The 18,954-nt window shown below is 39.5% G+C and overlaps 1 long non-coding RNA gene across 1 annotated transcript; it reads right to left on the bottom strand.

Annotated features, from left to right (window-relative positions):
* Nucleotides 1-243: 243 nt before the first annotated feature.
* LOC113252659 (uncharacterized) lies at nucleotides 244-16,676 on the bottom strand. The gene is made up of 5 exons (XR_003314960.4): nucleotides 16,309-16,676; nucleotides 15,930-16,086; nucleotides 8,219-8,273; nucleotides 5,755-5,918; nucleotides 244-5,023 (listed from the first exon to the last, which is right to left on the bottom strand). It is a non-coding gene; the product is annotated as an uncharacterized LOC113252659 (long non-coding RNA).
* Between the last annotated feature and the right edge of the window lie 2,278 nt (nucleotides 16,677-18,954).

Raw genomic sequence — 18,954 nt, 5'->3', positions numbered from 1 at the left:
ATTTGAAAAGTAATCTTAGTAGAAATGAGGTGGCCGCACAGAGTGGGCATGTATGCACAGAAGGGACACAGCTGCCTGAAATATCCATATAGCAGCCTTGAGAATCTCAGCCATCCCTGCACACCACCCTTTCAGACTTGGGCTCATCTCAGCCCTCAGGAAGAAACTATACTAGAAGTCTATGCACTGGCACAGAAGGAAAGGTTGATGTCCCCTAACACTTAATGGCCATTCAATAAATAGTGACAATTATATTCTTTATTACCAAATAATAAGTTCTTGGTTTTTATTTCTAAAATATAAAATGATTATAATACAAAACATCCACTTTTCCAAAAGCCACATGAGCTGGACGGTTACATGTAAGGGTACAAGTCACAAAACACTTTCTTCTTTAGTTTCATACTCTTTCCCTCAGTTCAATTTTCCAGCTACTAGCCTGGAGTCCCTGCTGGGTATCTTCAGGGGATGCACACTCGACCCCTCCTAGCTCCCACACGGCACCCTTCCTGCTACGACTTCTCCTAATACTGGTATAAGAGACAGACTCAGACTGTGTGTGAGGCAATTATCTCTCCAAAAGCACTCCAATCTCTCAAGCTCTCTCTGCCCCAAGGTACAACATCAAAGCTGCCTCCTGCCAACGTTGGGGCAGTCTCAAGAGTTCCTGATGTCCCTGATGTCCCTCCCGACACCAGGGGTCTCCCTACTGAAGCAGAGAGAACGCCTCCTCTGAGGGCCCTTGCCTCTGAGTCCACACGTGATAGACCACCATCCCGGAACTGTGCACTACACAGAATCTCTCAGGTGCGTACCTCCCTCCCTCACACACTCTGCTACTGAGTCACAAAATGGTGCCATGTTACACTCGCTAGTATCTCAGACATTTGAGTGAAAAATCTCTCTTACTGGCTTCGCTTTGAATCTTATACATGGGATCTGGCACAATCCCCAAGAAAAATGAGGACGTGTGGAAGACAAAGATGAGCAACACACACGCAAAACTACCCCCTCATTCATATACGTCTTTGTTTCTCAACCTTTTCTCTGCTTTAGAATGACGCTTCCTTAGGATGACTCACTTCTTCTCAGGAGGCCTCTTGGACTTTTTTCAAATAGTCCCCTGACAAACACATGACAAGCGCATTAGATATGCTGGAATCCCAGAGAGCGTATAGTTGGGGTTTTAGCTGAGGCCCTTGCTGTAGCCATAAGCTAAAGATTTATAACTTACACTTTCTTGAAAAATTACTTTCATATGAAACAGAGTGTTTGGAAGTGGAAATCTATTTTCCTAAAACTCTATGTATTCCTTCTCCTCACATGGAGAAAGTACACACACCAACTTATAAACTTAAATTTAGCCACCTTCTGTTCTCTTCACCCTCACCAAAATTTAAGTGTATATTGATATAAGATCTTCATCTCAGAAATTCCAATATTTTTATAAATATGTTAAATATTTCTAGCCTACACAAGTTTTGCTGACATTTCCCCATGAACGAAGCTTTTTGCTCATCAGTTGATAAAATATACTGGTTTTATTTGTGAGGATAATATAGCCCGTGAAGAAAAGTTAATGAATACATGCCAATGTATGTTAACTATTAACTTCGAGGATAATTCTTGACAATACACTAAATTATTCTTCAGATTACCAGTAACTTTCACAGTTCACAAAGCTGTTGGCAAGACATAAGGAATGAAGTCAGAATCCTGCAACAGTGAGAGAGCATATTCCAATTTCTTTTAAGTCTAATAAAAAAGGTATTTCTAGGTTAAATTGAAAGTAGAAGTAATATACAATATAATTTCCCTGCATATACAAATTTTAAAAAGAATCACTCCTAAAAGTATTTAAGAATAGTCTTTAACAATTTTAGCTGGTTTCTAGGAGTGGCTTCATTAATCATTACTTCACTCCCGCAATTTATTTTTCATGCTCTTCCAGCAAATTCTCCAGTTGTCTTTAATCTTTCCCAGCATCTTCCATGATAGCTCCAACTAGTCCTTATCTTTGAGGCTGTTTTGTTACTCTTCCTGTCAGACAAAAAGCAGCACACCAACTGAGTGATCTCAACAGCTGAAAGAACTACCTGGCGAGAGCATATGTGAGACCAAAGTAGAAATAACCCTCGAGAACAATGGAGAAATTCTCTTTTGAGAAGACTTCACATACTTCTATGAGCTCAAATACACTTGGAGCAGATAAAACTCTATGTATATGGCATGCGTGTGTGAGAAAGATTTCAAATGAATGACCCCTAGAGGCGTAACACACATTCTGCTATGGCTTCAACAATATTTTCCAATTTGACTCACTCCCAGTGAGTTTTGCCATGAATTTTAATTGACTCTTCCCAACTCACATTTTGAAGTTTTTCTTTTCACACATAGCTAATAGCACTGGAATCAGATAGTTAAATTTTTGCTTAACCTTCAGTCATTTTAAAAGTAATTACATCTTTTAGGTCTACTAGAGTCTATTTTACTGTTGAAAAATAATTTAAGTAAAACCCAACATTGTTTATAAATTTGTTCTTTTACATATCAGTATATATTAAAGAAAAACAAAATGTCAATGATACTTTTGGCATCTCATAATTAGATGCTTTATTGTGAGACACTGATACTGAAAAACAAGGAAAAATGATTATCCAAGAGAGGAGGAAGCTATGAAAAGAGCTTACATAATGGTTAAATTGAATTGTCGAGAAAAGTAAAGAAGCTTAAGTTTACTACAGTCACATACAAGTGACCTCAAGGCAACAGCAATTCTTTGTTGCAACTCTAGGTGTTCATGTTTCGGAGATGAAATAACACACCCTTCCTTGATATCTGGTCTCTGGAATATCAAAAATGCCCAGGGTTTCTTGGGCCCTGTTTCAGACACCTCTCTTCTCAATGCACAAGGATTTTTGCACATCTGATCAAGAGTTGAGGTCTTTCAGACCTCTGTAAAGACCTTGTAAACAGGTATGAAGTTTTATAATATTCTTTTGAATGTCTAATTCCAAAGAAGGTCCTGTAATATCTCCTACTTTTAACCCAGAAGTGGAAAATTTCAAGCACAGCTACTCCCAACTGCCTTCCAAAGCATGGGGTGCCTGGTATTAAGTCTTAATTCTTCAATTTCCTCTGACCAGGGTAAAAACAAAGGAAACCCTTTGTCTTCTTGTTCTGCATTATTTCCTATAACTAGTGTCTGGTTTTCCATTCAACCACACAGTGTCAGGGCACCAAAAGAACATGAATTTTCCGTGAATGAGCCCAATTTGGCTGCTTTTTTCTCCGGTTCTGAACTCAACACTCGACACCACTTAGTCATCCAGATCTCAAGAGCGCTAATGGACGGAGCCTCAACAATATGCTTTCTGCCCTAAATGGCTACTCTGAAATAGCTGAAAAAGTTGGGGAGGCAGAGACACTTCACCAAAGTTGCTCCCCAGTCCGACAAATGGTGCTGTTGAGTGGAGCACTCTCAATATCAGCTACTTTTAAAAAGACACTTATTTAATCAGTGTAGTGCTCAAGGAAGAGAGCAATGGCATAAATGCCAGGGGTTTGCACCAGGAGACCCATTTGTCATATCTCACATCACAGAGGACTTTGGGTTTAGACTTTGACTTGATCCCCAAGTGAAGATATCCGTATAGACATTGTACTGTATGTGTAAAATGTGCATTTGTTAAATGTACACATTCAAAACAAACTAGAAGTTTCCTGTAATCTTATTTGGATGTTTAGGGTTGAAAAAGTAAAGGGAAGGAAAAGTATACAGCACCTACTACATGCCAAGCACCATTGTAAGCACCAGGTGAGTATTAAATCACTTCATCCTCACAGCCATCCAGAGGCAAAGACTATTATTATCCCCATCTTACAGATGAGTAAATTAAAGCATAGACTCGTTCAAGGTCACATAGTTAGTAAGGGGTGGTCCCCAGTTTCTAATTTGAGCTATCTAGATCTGGAGTCCATGCTCCAAACCAATACACTTCTTCCTACAGAAGTGGCTCTGAGAGGTCTTGACAATAACCTGTCTTCTGATGCTTTACCCTGGCCCCAGGGCAGGGTATTCTCATGGCTCAGGCATTTCCACTTGCTGGATGTGGCTGTGAGCCATGTGATGTTAACGACCCTCCTCGAACAATGATTTGATGATTGCTGGGCCCTATTTCTGGGTTTTAGGGTAAGCGGTCTCAAAGCATCATCTGAACAAGCAGTGGCCAACATTCACAGCAGCCACTCCTTGATTCTGTGGCTCATTGTCTCTCCCCAAGTTCCCCACTGCCCATCTCACCCAATGCTATGACGTCAGATGTAGACATCTTTTCTCACTAGCTTATTGTTTCTCAGACCCAAAGAAGTTAGAGTCGAATTGGCATTAGTTTCATTGTTTTATCTTACTTAGGGAGAAACATTTAGTAAGTGAATGGGAATTTAAAAATATGCTTGATAGATATCATTGACTGGTACCAAATTATCTCTGATTTACCGTATATTTTAGGCCAAAACACAGTATCTAAACTTAAACATATTCTGTCTTTTACTTCTTCTTTCCCAAGGTGTGAAAGTTGTAACTTGTTCTTTAGAAAATTACTTAAACATAGACTGACACTTGGTCTCCTTTTTCCTCTTTCGTCAAGGCAAAATAATTACAAACAGAACTTTAAGCAATCTTGTACGCCTTGGGATCTTGGTCTTTCTTTCTGGTATCAGCTTATTCAGAGGTTATTCCCTTTGAGAAAAGCTAATGGTTCTTTTGATACGAGCAACTCCAAACCTTTTCCTTTATCCAGACTATGACATTGTCATTGAATATGGATTTGGACCACCATGTCTGCAGGTCGTTTTAAGCTGTTTTTAACATACCCTGTGACTGATGAGGAGTCAACATTCATATATCAAGCAGTATTAAAAATACAGCTATTTCCAGTTGACATGTATCAAGAGATTTTTCTATGTTCATACCCTTTGACCAAGTAATTCCACTTCGGGGACTCCATCCTAGGGAAATAACCTGAAATAACAGAAAAAACTTTATGCACAAAGACAGTAACCCAACTACCTAAACATCTTCCAAATATGGGAATGGCTAATAAACTATCCACTTAAAGGAATATTTTATAGACCCTGAAATATAGTTATGAAAATTTTATGACATGGAATATTTTTCTCAGGTTACATGGAAAAGTAAGACAAAAATTATACGTATGAGTTAATGGCCCTTATCAGGAACCCTGCAGAGCAAAAAAATAAGGAAAAAAACACTACCTCCCAGAGAAAGTGATGCGGAGCCCAGGCTTAAGGACTAGCAGGACTTCATCAAAAAGGCGAGAAATAAATACACTAGTCCCAGCCCAAGGGCTGTGGAAGAGCCTTTGGTCCTTGACACTCTCTTATATAAGGTGGGACTCAATAAATACTTATTAAATCAGTAAAGAATGAGAGCATACATGTTCGCTATTGCCTAATACAGTGCACTATATGAAACTGCTGATATCTAAGCACTGTGGCCAAGAAAAACAGCAGTTTCTTATGGTTCAATCCAACACAGCCAATGAGCCTCTACCACTACCTGTTGCTCAAGATCAGGATGAAATAATCTCTACCTCCCAAATCCCTCCCTCCTTCTCTCTCTCTTACCCTCACTCTCACTTTCCCTCCCTTCCAGCCCTTCGTGGTCAAATACTCAGTCTGAAGAAAATCCAACTGGATATTTGACACAATATTGCCAAAAAATAAAAGTACCTGTAACCGACCTCTTCCCATGTTGCTGTCATCACGTAAACGTAAACATATTTCAGGGCTTCGGCCAGAGAAGCTTGTGATTCTTACACCTTCTTTGTAGATCATTATGTGAGATGTAGCCATCATAGTCACTAGATAAGAAGTTGCTTCCAACACCCGACTACCTAAAGAGAAAACTACCAGATGACTTAAAAGCTATAGTGGCTTTTCTATTATAAATACGCTTCCTTTGCAATATCCTGAGATCATTTATTGTGGTCTTCCAATTCATTTGCTTTCATATACACAATGTGGGGAATACTGAATGGAAGGTCCTTGCTTGCAAATAAAACATTTTTATTTCCCTCCCTTTTTCTCATCACAATCCCCTTCCCTGCTCCCAATTAACGAACAATAAACACCTTGTGTCGTCTGGCCAGGGATGGGCAGGGAATAGATGTCAGGAGGCTTGGAACTGATTCAAAACAGTTGGGCAGTATTTTCAATATTACAAGAAGCTCTCTGGCAACAATCTACTGACAAACATTTTTTGGCAAATAATCTACTTTTTCTTTCTTCTTTTTCCTTTTTTAGTCCCTTTACTACAAAGAATAAATATATAACTGTGTTAAATCACCTTCATAAAATTCTCACTTCCACCTTGGCCCTCTGCACAGTTAGCGTTGTTAGAATTAGTAGCCAGAAAGGGGGTCCTGGTCTCACTCACTTTTTTTAAATAGGAAGCAAGCTGGGAAAATTATTCATGAGAACTGTGGGAGTAAAACAATGTAAGTTTCCCTCTGTTTTATGATAAGGTTCTATAACCAAAAAAGAATAACAAATAGAAAAAAATGATTAAAGAAATCAGTTGATCTGAACCCAGGGTGCGCTCTCAGCACTAAGGTCACGTTATATTCTGTCCTGCTTGCTACTGAGTTGATAAAGGTTAACTGGTAAGTTGTTCTGATCGGATAGCATTTTGTTGAGAGAACTCAGAAAAAAAAAATCTTTAAAAATAATTCACTTCTAGGGGCACCTGGGTGGCTCAGTCAATTAAGTGTTTGACTCTTGATTTTGGCTCAGGTCATGATCTCGGAGTCCTGGCTCAAGTCCCGAAGCAGGCTCCATGCTCATTGAGGAGTCTGCTTGTCTCCCTCTTCCTCTGCCCCTCCCCCTGCATGTGTGCTCACTCTCTTCCTCTCTAAAATAAATAAATAAATCTTTTTAAAAAATCATGATAATTCACTTACAGAAAAAGGAGAAAAGGTATAAACCCTTCACATGTAAATACATACTTGTTTTCAGTGTCTATGTAAGCAAGACAATATCAAATCTTTTTTGTGAAAATAAACAAATCTAATTTTTATCAACTTTAATGTACATTCTTATACTCCTGTTGTCCAAAGACAGATGTGAGCATTACTGTGCTTTGTCCATATAAGGAGTCAAATTGAGCTTCACATCTATCCAGGAACTGACTTCATTCCGTTGTTATTCCAGTGACTTTGTTGGGATTTAAGACTCAAGACAAAATGAAAAAGTATACAGAAGACACTAAGATTATTTCACTCACCTGAAGACTTGTCAAACTGTAAAGTCACCTTATGTTCCAACTCAAAATGTCTTACTTCATAATTCATTTTATAGCAAGAGGACTCATTAAATCTTGCCCAGTGTTTTCATAGGGACCTTATTCAAACCTAGTGAGTGGCATTTTCTCCATTAGCAGCTAGGTATCTACATTTTCTCATTAATTTAATGATATCAAATGTATGACTTATAAAATCACAGGAAAGTTATTGAGAAATGCTCTGAAATAGGAAACATGATTCCCAAAAGCTAGTGCCTGTGTCTTACCACAGTGAATCTCTAGCCCTCCAAACACATAAAATGAAAACATCTTGTTACATGGTTACTAAGTTTGCTTCTGCTTCACCCCATAGGCATTTGTCCTATTTGGACATCAGTTTCATAAGCAGTAAAATGAAAATTATAACAAAACCAAATGAATTCTAAGTTGACTTCCAGTAATATTTTTGTAACTACATTTTCTTTCAGGGGTATTATTGATGCATAGCAATCTACAAGTTCTGGAAGATAAGATATAATGTCAGAGGTTAAGAATAGAATCAGAGGACACCTGGGTGGCTCAGTCAGTTAAGCCACCGACTCCTGATTTCCGCTCAGATCATGATCTCAGGGTCGTGAGATTGAGCCCCAGGTTGGGCTCCACACTGGGCATGAAGCCTACTTAAGATTCTTTCTCCCTCTCCCTCTGTCCCTCCCTGCCATGGTCTCTTAAAAAAAGAAAGAAAGAAAGAAAAAGAACAGAATCAGAAAAAGTCACTGCTGGAACTGACACTAAAAATAAGACAAAACAGATGCAACTCATCATCTAGTACCTCATGTTATGAGGTAGTTTTCAAATGCGGTGTTCCCTGGGTTGTCAGTAACACGACTAACGTAAAGAGAGATGCAATCTTACCTGAAAGTTTCACAGAATTGCAGATCGCCATAAGGTTGAACTAACTATCTGGTGGCTAGAAAAAAATCAGAATGTTTACAGTATTTCCAAGGAAGAGGATGCCCCAGTTATGAAAGCCAGTGACAGGGTAGAAAGATAAACTTGGATTCCACCAACATTCATTGAACACCGGTGTGCCATCCATTGTGATTGGATCTTTCATATGTTAACTCGTTTCGTCCTCATAAAACTCTGTGAGATAATATTATCCCAATATTACAGATGAGGTGCATAGAAGTCCAGGGACTCTCCCAGATCACATACCTAGAGTCTGACCCCTCTGACCTCAAAACCCAATGTTTTTGAATCTATTATGCTTACTCTTCAGTGAATTAAAAAAAGCAAGATTTTTCTAACTACCTTAGACATGAAAAAAACATGATTTCCCTTTGTTATAAGTTCATGCTTATAAACAATATGTTCCCCAGTGTTGGAGCAATTGCAAATGAGAATCCCCATGCACATATCTGTTTTGTCCATATAGATTACATGATTTGAAAGGTTTTTGATGACCAAACAGGTTGTATTAGGTAATGTGTGCTCTGTTACGAAATCTGAGTTTTACCAGAAGATCCAAAACTAGCAAGTGCTCCCAGTAATATTAAGAAATCATATAAATTACTAATGTAGCTGTGATGTTAGTAAGCAATTCATTTAAATAAGAGGTTAGACACTTAAGCACTGTTTACTGCTATTAGGCCCTTAATTTTGGCTACCACACTGTATCTTGTCAAAGTTGGTCAGATAATGGGTCTGGGGTGTGTTCAAATCAGAAAGTGATCTGTGGATTACTGGCTCCTGCAGCTTGTACTTCAAGGTGTTTTAGGAAATGGGTGAAGACCTGGTGCTATGCAGGATATGCAATTTCATAAAATGATTGCTTTGGCAGAGGGGGGAAAAGATGGCAGAGGAGTAGGGGACCCTTTTTTCAGCTGGTCCCCTGAATTGACCTGGATATCTACCAGACCACCCTGAACACCCATGGAATCAGCCTGAGATGCAGGAAGATACATCTGGATCTCTACAAATGAACATCTCCAGCGCTGAGTATCGAGGTATGACGCGGGGAGCCGTGAATCCACACACAGATATCGGAAAATAAACGGAAGGGGGAGGGAGCCGCCATGCTCGGGCACCGGGAAGCGGTAGCCACCTGCACGGGGGACTTGCAGACCAACACCAGCAAGAAAGCAGACTGAGACCGTGAGCCTGGGAATGCGCGTGTGACCAGACTGAAAACCGGAGGTCCAGAGTGCTCACTGGAACCGAACTAAAACCGGGAGCTGGGGAGTGCGCGCCAGTCCAAACTGACAACTGGAGCTCCGGAGCGCACACTCGAACTAGACTGAAACCAAGAGCTTGGGAGCGCGCGCGACCTGACTCAAAACCGGAGCTCCGGAGTGCTCATTGTAACCGGACTGATACCGGGAGCTCAGGAGTGCACTCGACCAGACTGAAAACCGGTGCCCTGGAGCGCGCCCGAACCACTGAAACAGAGAGCTCGGGAGTGCGCACAGGAACCGGGGGCAGCTGGCGGTGTTAGAAGCACAAAGGACAGAGACGCACCGGCCCTGGAAGTGAGGGCTGGGACACAGGCTGTGGGGCGCACAACCCGGGACGCTGCAGGGTTTTTGGCAGCACTGATGGAAACAGAGTTAGAGTGGCCAGGAGAGCTCAGTGGAGAGCAGACTGCGATCTCTCTGTTCTGAGACAGAGGCTAGGATACGCCCACTGCTGCTCTGACTCTCAGAAGAGCCACAGAAAACCGCCAGGGAAAGCCGCCGGAGAACAAAAGCCTGGAAATACCAGTTCAAATTGTGCCCATCCCCATCCCCGCTCACAGGGGATGGGGCAACTCTACCCAAACAGGGTTGCCTGAATATCCACGTGCTAGGCCCCTCCCCCAGAAGGAAGGCTGAAAAATCAAGAAGCCCACATCCCTAAGGTCCCTAAAAACAAGTGCCCGCTCCTTGGGTCCTGGTCAATAATTTGGGCTCTGGGCATCCCCGCAACCTCTCCTCATCAGAATGACGAGGAGGAGAAACCCTCAGCAAAGAAAGGACACAGAGACTGTGGCCTCTGCCACAGAACTGATGCATATGGATATAACTAAATTGTCAGAAATGGAATTCAGAGTAACAATGGTCAAGATGATGTGTAAGCTTGAAAAAAATATTAACGAAAATATTAACAAGAATATAGAATCTCTAAGGGCAGAAATGAGAGCGAATCTGGCAGAAATTAAAAATGCTATGAATCAAATGCAGTCTAAAGTAGACGCTCTGACGGCCAGGGTAAATGAGGCAGAAGAATGAATTAGTGAATTAGAAGATGGGACAATAGAAGAGAAAGTAAAAATGGAAACTTGGTTCAAAAAAATCCAATCTCAAGAATGTAGATTATGGGAGATTACTGACTCAATGAAACGTTCCAATGTCAGAATCATCGGCATCCCTGAGAGGGTGGAGAAAGAGAGAGGTCTAGAAGAGATATTTGAACAAATTGTAGCTGAGAACATCCCTAATCTGGCAAAGGAAACAAGCATTCGTGTCCAAGAGGCAGAGAGGATGCCTCCCAAGATCAATGAGAACAGACCTACACCACGTCACGTCATAGTGCAATTTGCAAATATTAGATTCAAGGATACAGTCTTGAAAACGGCCAGGGGGAAGAAATCCTTACGTACAGAGGGAAGAATATCAGAATAACGTCAGAACTGTCTACAGAGACCTGGCAGGCCAGGAAAAGTTGGCAAGGTATTTTCAAAGCTCTAACTGAGAAGAACATGCAGCCAAGGATCCTTTATCTAGCAAGGCTGTCATTCAGAATTGATGGAGAGTTAAGGACCTTCCAAGACTGGCAGAAACTGAAGGAATTTGTGACCACCAAGCCAGCCCTAAAAGAAATGTTAAGGGGAGTTCTATAAAAGTAAAAAGACCCCAAGAGTGATACAGAACAGAAATTTACAATCTATAGAAAGAAAGACTTCACAGGCAACATGACATCATTAAAATCATATCTCTCAATAATCACTCTCAATGTGAATGGCCTAAATGCTCCCATAAAACACCACAGGGTTGCAGATTGGATAAAAAGACATGACCCATACATTTGCTATCTACAAGAGACTCATTTTGAACCTAAAGATACATCCAGACTGAAAGTGAAGAGATGGAAAACCATTTTTCATGCCAATGGACCTCAAAAGAAAGCTGGGGTAGCAATTCTCATATCAGACAGATTAGATTTTAAACTAAACACTGTAGTTAGAGATACAGAAGGACACTATATTATTCTTAAAGGATGTATCCAGCAAGTGTATATGACAATTATAAATATCTATGCCCCTAACAGGGGAGCAGCTAGATACACAAGCCAACTCTTAACCAGAATAAAGAGACATATAGATAATAATACGTTAATAGTAGGGGACCTCAACACTCTGGTCTCAGCAATAGACAGATCACCTAAGCAGAAAATCAACCAAGAAACAAGAGCTTTAAATGAGATACTAGACCAGATGGACCTCATAGATATATACAGAACACTACACCCCAGAACAACAGAATACTCCTTCTTTTCAAATGCACATGGAATTTTCTCCAGAATAGACCATATACTGGGTCACAAAACAGGTCTCAACTGATACCAAAAGACTGAGATTATTCCCTGCAAATTCTCAGACCATAATGCTTTGAAACTGGAACTCAATCACAAGGAAAAATTTGGAAGAAACTCAAACACTTGGAAACTAAGAACCATCCTGCTCAAGAATGATTGGGTAAACCAGGGAATTAAGAAGGAGATGAAACAATTTTTGGAGACCAACGAAAATGAAAACACATCAGTCCAAAACCTATGGGACATTGCAAAGGCAGTCCTAATGGGGAAAATACATAGCCATCTAAGCCTCACTCAAAAGAATAGAAAAATCCAAAATGCAGTTTTTATATTCTCACCTCAAGAAGCTGGAACTGGAACAGAAGAACAGGCCTAACCCACACACGAGAAGGCAGTTAATCAAGATTAGATCAGAGATCAATGAATTAGAAACCAGGAGTACAGTAGAGCAGATCAACAGAACTAGAAGCTGGTTCTTTGAAAGAATAAATAAGATTGATAAGCCACTGGCCAGACTTATTCAAAAGAATAGAGAAAGGACCCAAATTAATAAAATTATGAATGAAAGGGGAGAGATCACAACTAACACCAATGAAATAGGAAGGATCATTAGAAACTTTTATCAACACCTTTATGCCAATAAATTAAACAACCTGGAGAAATGGATGCCTTCCTGGAAACCTATAAACTACCAAGACTGAAACAGGAAAAAATTGATTATTTAAACAGACCAATTAATTATGAAGAGATTGAAGCAGTCATCAAAAACCTCCCCAAAAACAAGACTCCAGGGCCTGACGGATTCCCCGGCGAATTCTACCAAATGTTCAAAGAAGAAATAATACCTATTCTCCTGAAGCTGTTTCAAAAAATAGAAACAGAAGGAAAACTACCAAACTCATTCTATGAGGTCAGTATTACCTTGATCCCCAAACCCGAAAGACCCCATCAAAAAGAATTACAGACCAATATCCCTGATGAATATGGACGCCAAAATTCTCAACAAGATCCTAGCTAATAGGATCCAACAGTACATTAAAAGGATCACATAAAAACCATCTATGAAAAGCCTACAGTGAATATCATTCACAATGGGGAAAAGCTGGAAGCCTTTCCCTTAAGATCAGGAACATAACAAGGATGTCCACTCTCGCCATTATTATTCAACATAGTACTAGAAGTCCTTGCAACAGCAATCAGACAACAAAAAGGGATAAAAGGTATCCAAATCGGCAAAGAAGAAGTCAAACTGTCTCTCTTCACAGGTGATATGATACTCTATATGGAAAACCCAAAAGACTCCACTCCCAAATTACTAGAACTTATAGAGCAATTCCGTAATATAGTGGGATACAAAATCAATGCTCAGAAATCAGTTGTATTTCTATACACAAACGTGACTGAAGAAAGAGAAATTAGGGAATCGATTCCATTTACAATAGCACCAAAAATCATACGTTATCTCGGAACTAACTTAACCAGAGAGGTAAAGGATCTATGTTCTAAAAACTACAAATCACTCTTGAAAGACATTGAAGAAGACACAAAAAGATGGAAAAATATTCCATGCTCATGGATCGGAAGAATTAACATAGTTAAAATATCTATGCTACCCAGAGCAATCTACACTTTCAATGCCATCCCGATCAAAATACCAATGACATTTTTCAAAGAACTGGAACAAACAGCCCTTAAATTTGTGTGGAACCAGAAAAGGCCCCAAATTGCCAAGGAATTGTTGAAAAGGAAACACAAAGCTGGGGGCATCACGTTGCTGGACTTCAAGCTATACTACAAAGCTGTGATCACAAAGACAGCGTGGTACTGGCACAAAAACAGACACATAGACCAATGGAACAGAATAGAGAACCCAGAAATGGACCCTCGGCTCTTTGGGCAATTAATCTTTGACAAAGCAGGAAAAAACATCTGGTGGAAAAAAGACAATCTCTTCAGGAAATGGTGCTGGGAAAATTGGACAGCTACATGCAAAAGAATGAAACTTGACCACTCTCTCACACCACACACAAAGATAAACTCCAAATGGATGAAAGACCTCAATGTGAGACAGGAATCCATCAAAATCATAGAGGAGAACATAGGCTGCAACCTCTTTGACATCAGCCACAGCAACTTTTTTCATGACACATCTCCAAAGGCAAGAGAAACAAAAGAAAAAATGAGCCTGTGGGACTTCATCAAGATAAAAAGCTTCTGCACAGCCAAGGAAACAGTCAAAAAAACTAAGAGGCAGCCCACGGAATGGGAGAAGATATTTGCGAATGACACTACAGATAAAAGACTGGTATCCAAGATCTATAAAGAACTTCTCAAACTCAATATATGAGAAACAAATAAGCAAATCAAAAAATAGGCAGAAGATATGAACAGACACTTTTCCAATGAAGACATACAAATGGCTAACAGACACATGAAAAAATGTTCAAAATCATCAGCCATCAGGGAAATTCAAATCAAACCCACATTGAGATACCACCTTATGCCAGTTAGAATGGCAAAAATTAACAAGGTAGGAAACAACAAATGTTGGAGAGGATGTGGAGAAAGGGGATCCCTCTTACACTGTTGGTGGGAATGCAAGTTGGTACAGCCACTTTGGAAAACAGTGTGGAGGTCCCTTAAAAAGTTAAAAATTGAGCTACCCTATGATCCAGCAATTGCATTACTGGGTATTTACCCCAAAGATACAGAGGTAGTGAAAAGAAGGGGCACATGCACCCAATGTTCATAGCAGCAATATCCACAATAGCCAAACTGTGGAAGGAGCAGAGATGCCCTTCAATAGACAAATGGATAAAGAAGATGTGGTTCATATACACAATGGAATATTACTCAGCCATCAGAAAGGATGAACACCCACCATTTGTATCAACATGAATGGAACTGGATGGGAATATGCTAAGTGAAATAAGTCAAGCAGAGAAAGACAATTATCATATGGTTTCACTCATTTATGGAACATAAGAAATAGCAGGAAGATCGGTAGGAGAAGGAAAGGAAGAATGAAGGGGGGTAAACAGAAGGAGGGATGAACCATGAGAGACTATGGACTCTGAGAAACAAACTGAGGGCTTCAGAGGGGAGGGAGGTGGGGGACTGGGATAGGCCAGTGATGGGTATTAAGGAGGGCACATATTGCATGGAGCACTGGGTATTATACGCAAATAATGAATCATGGAACATTGCATCAAAAACTAAGGATATACTGTATGGTGACTAACATAACATAATAAAAAATTATTATAAAAAAAAAGAAAGAAAGTGATCTGTGGCTCTGCTAATAGTATATGCTATAGCAACTATGCCTCAAAATCCCTAGGACTTCAATATCAGAATGCTTCAGCAGCACAGGATCACTTACAGGTTTAACCAAAAGAAATGAAACTCATTATGCTAGCTAGCATCTTGCCTTGATTCTAGAGCACATAAGATAAGTTAGATTTGCAGAAATACTTAACACAGCTTATGGGCCCTTTTTAACAACTATTTTGGACATCTAGTCATCAAGTAGAAAACCATAGGCTAGCTGTTTAAAAATGAATACATTGGTATTCTGTTCAAAAGTCACTGTTCTTGTTTATAAGTCAGTCATGTGCATTTCATTAGCACCTGTTAGTTCTTTAAGGTGCACAGTGATGGTTTAACTTTGGCAGGCTCTCTCTAGACAATTCTCAGTAGGTAATAATAGCAATTGAATGTTTTAATATCTCCATATAAAAACCATTTGCAAGATTCTATGACATAGCAATTAATTCCACTTCCAGGTATATATTCTGAAAAATAAAATCACTGAGAATAATGGAAAACTATCCAGTCGCCCAACAATGAGGAATTGTTTAAAATATAGTATATCATTCAACAAATTGTTGAGGGCTACTATGTGCTGGGTGATGAAGACTGAGTAGTGAACAAGACATATGGTTATTACATTTATGGAGCTGGAAAGATGTACGTTCCAGCCCCTATTGCTGCATAACAAACCACTCCAATATTTTGTAGCTTAAAATAGCAACTGTGTTATTATGCTTACAGATTCTGTGGCTGAGAAGTTTGGACAAGTCATGAAGAAATGGTGTATCTCTCCTCCACGATGTCTGGGACCTCAGCTGGGAAGACTTGAAAGCTAGAGATGACTCCACAACAGAAGGTCGGAATTACCTAGAGCCTCCCTCATTCACACGCCTGGGCTGGGATGAGTCAAAGAATAGGATGGTCAACCGGAGCACCTGCATGCAGCTTCTCCACGTGATTTGGCTTCCCACCCCCAGCATGGTGGCCTCAGAATAATCAGAGCTCTCACATGTCATCCCAGGACCCCAAGCATGAATATTCCAATAAGTGGCACCACTTTTTATGACCACGCCTTGGAAGTCCCACTGTAATCTATGAGCCAAAGCAGTTAGGCCTACCTGTATTCAAGAAAGGAGGAATTAGACTCTCCTCTTGATGTGAGGAGTAGCAAGATCGCACTGTGGAAGAACATGTGAGATGGGAAGTATTGTCATCTTTGGAAAATACAACGTACTATACTGTAGTAGTATGCTACTATTAGTAGTTCTGAAATTATTTTTAATGGTGACTAATGTTTGTTGAGTACTTATTATGACGTCCAGGGACTATTCTAAGACTTTATATGTATGGACTCAACCTTCAAAGTAGCCCTGGGAGGTTATATTAGCATTGCTTTCTTACAAATAAAGAATCACCACACAAAGAAATTATATAACTTGCCCAAGTTTTCACTTGTCATGGGGAGTCTGGATTTGAACCCACACAGTCTGGTTCCCTCATTCATAATAGTTATTAACAGTCACAATAATCCTAAGAAATAATATTATAGGTTATTTTTCTTGCTGTTTCTCTTTGCTTATTATATTTCTAAAATGGGAAAATAAAGAATTTCCTTGAGGCTTTTCTTGTACTCTCACAGGTTTCTATATGCAGTGTTTTCCAAAGTGGCCAGTTCAGGAGCACTGTCTGACACACTTGTTAAAAAGACAGATTTGGATCCCCACCCCAGACCCACTGACTTATAATCTCCAGGGAAGGGGCCTAGGTAATTGCATTTTTTTTTTTTTAAGATTTTTATTTATTTATTCGACAGAGATAGAGACAGCCAGCGAGAGAGGGAACACAAGCAGGGGGAGTGGGAGAGGAAGAAGCAGGCTCCTAGCGGAGGAGCCTGATGTGGGGCTCGATCCCAGAGCACCGGGATCACGCCCTGAGCCGAAGGCAGACGCTTAACCGCTGTGCCACCCAGGCGCCCCGGTAATTGCATTTTTAGTAAACACTTATAAAAGCCAAGTTAGGAATCACTACTATATGGTATATTAATAGTTTGAGTTCTCTCAAATCCGTTTGGCTTTTCTTTTTCCTTCTCTTTGCTGCAGCTGTCAGGAACTACTCAAAAGAAACCACTCAACCGTATAACTAGTGATTTTATATAATAAGGAAGTACTTGCCTCTTAAAGGCTGGTAAACATTTGACAGTGAAAGGATTCCTGGCAGCCCTAAAACGTAATTTACCATCTTAGAGTTGTAGTAACTTTGGCAGTGTTTTCAGGTAAGGCAGGACACACGTGGGATGGGAGGCGTCATCTCTGGAAAACACAACGTAGCAGTGAGAACAAGCCACAAGAGGCAAATATTAGTGAACTGTACAGGTCAAAGGAAGCAAATACTTATCTGTATTTACTGCCTAAAAAATAACTTTAAATAGGACCTAATAGCCAGAGTTGTGACAAAAAAAATCAATTAGAACTGTGAATGGTAGTGAGATTTCACTTTCCAAGCATTTTATAACATCTATTTTTATCTTGAAACATAAAATCTATAACATTTTTATTCAGATTGGAAAGAATTGTGAAAGCAATTCAACTGCCACTCAAGGATATCATTTATCTTAAAATCGTCTTATTTAGAACACGCATTTGTCTATCCATCACTAAATATATTCAATTCAATATAATCTAAATAACATATAGGACAATTTTCTGTGTGCCAAGTACTGTGCATCGCCTCATTCAATCCTTATAATACTCATATGAGCTCTCTTCATCATCTTACAGATGAGGGCACTGAGGCTTAGAACACTACAGTCATTTGCCCAGAGTGTCACAGCCAAGGCATTTCAGAGCTCAAATGCAAACCAAGTACAGCATTAAAAAACTAAAGGAGACTACAGTGATCTTCATACTAGTAAAGGCCATGTGCTCATTACATTCTGCACATTCATATACATAAAATTTGACGTCAAAATCTATCTTATTTAAGTAGGCAGATATTTTATATATGCACAAGGAACTTAGAGCCATTATAAAGAAACATTACTAAAAATTGCACAATACCATCAAAAAGACAAGAGATAAATGCTAGTGAGAATGTAGAGGAAAGGGAACCCTTATGCACTGTTAGTGGGGTTGTAAGTTGGTGCAGCCACTATGGAAAACAGTATGGAATTTCCTCAAAAAATTGGAAATAGAAATACCATATGTTCCAGCAATTCCACTTCTGGGAATATATCCAAAGGAAATGAAAACATTAACTTGAAAAGATATCTGCATCCCATGTTCATAGCAGCCTTATTTATAATAGCCAAGACATGGAATGGACTAAGTGTCCATTGATGAATGAATGGATAAAGAAGTTATGATATATATATATATATATATATATATATCCACACACATATATGTACAATGGAATATTATTTAGCCATAAAAAACAAGGAAATTATATATATATATATATATATATATATATATATATATATATATATATCTCCACACACATATATGTACAATGGAATATTATTTAGCCATAAAAAAAAACAAGGAAATGCTACCATTTATGACATGGATGAACTCTGAAGGTATTTTGTTAAGTGAAATAAGCAAAACAAAGGAAGACAAATACTTCATGATCTCACTTATTTTTTAAAGATTTATTTATTCATTTCAGAGAGAGAAAGAAAGAGAGCATGAGCAGGGGTGGGGGGCAGGGGTAGAGGGAGTGGGGAAGCAAACTCTCTGGTGATCAGAGAGCCCAGCATGGGG

The sequence above is a fragment of the Ursus arctos genome, unplaced genomic scaffold, assembly GCF_023065955.2.
Source record: "Ursus arctos isolate Adak ecotype North America unplaced genomic scaffold, UrsArc2.0 scaffold_6, whole genome shotgun sequence".
NCBI classification, from domain to species: Eukaryota; Metazoa; Chordata; class Mammalia; order Carnivora; family Ursidae; genus Ursus; species Ursus arctos.
Note: the sequence above shows the minus strand (reverse complement) of the source record. Positions and strands in the feature narration are given on the sequence as shown.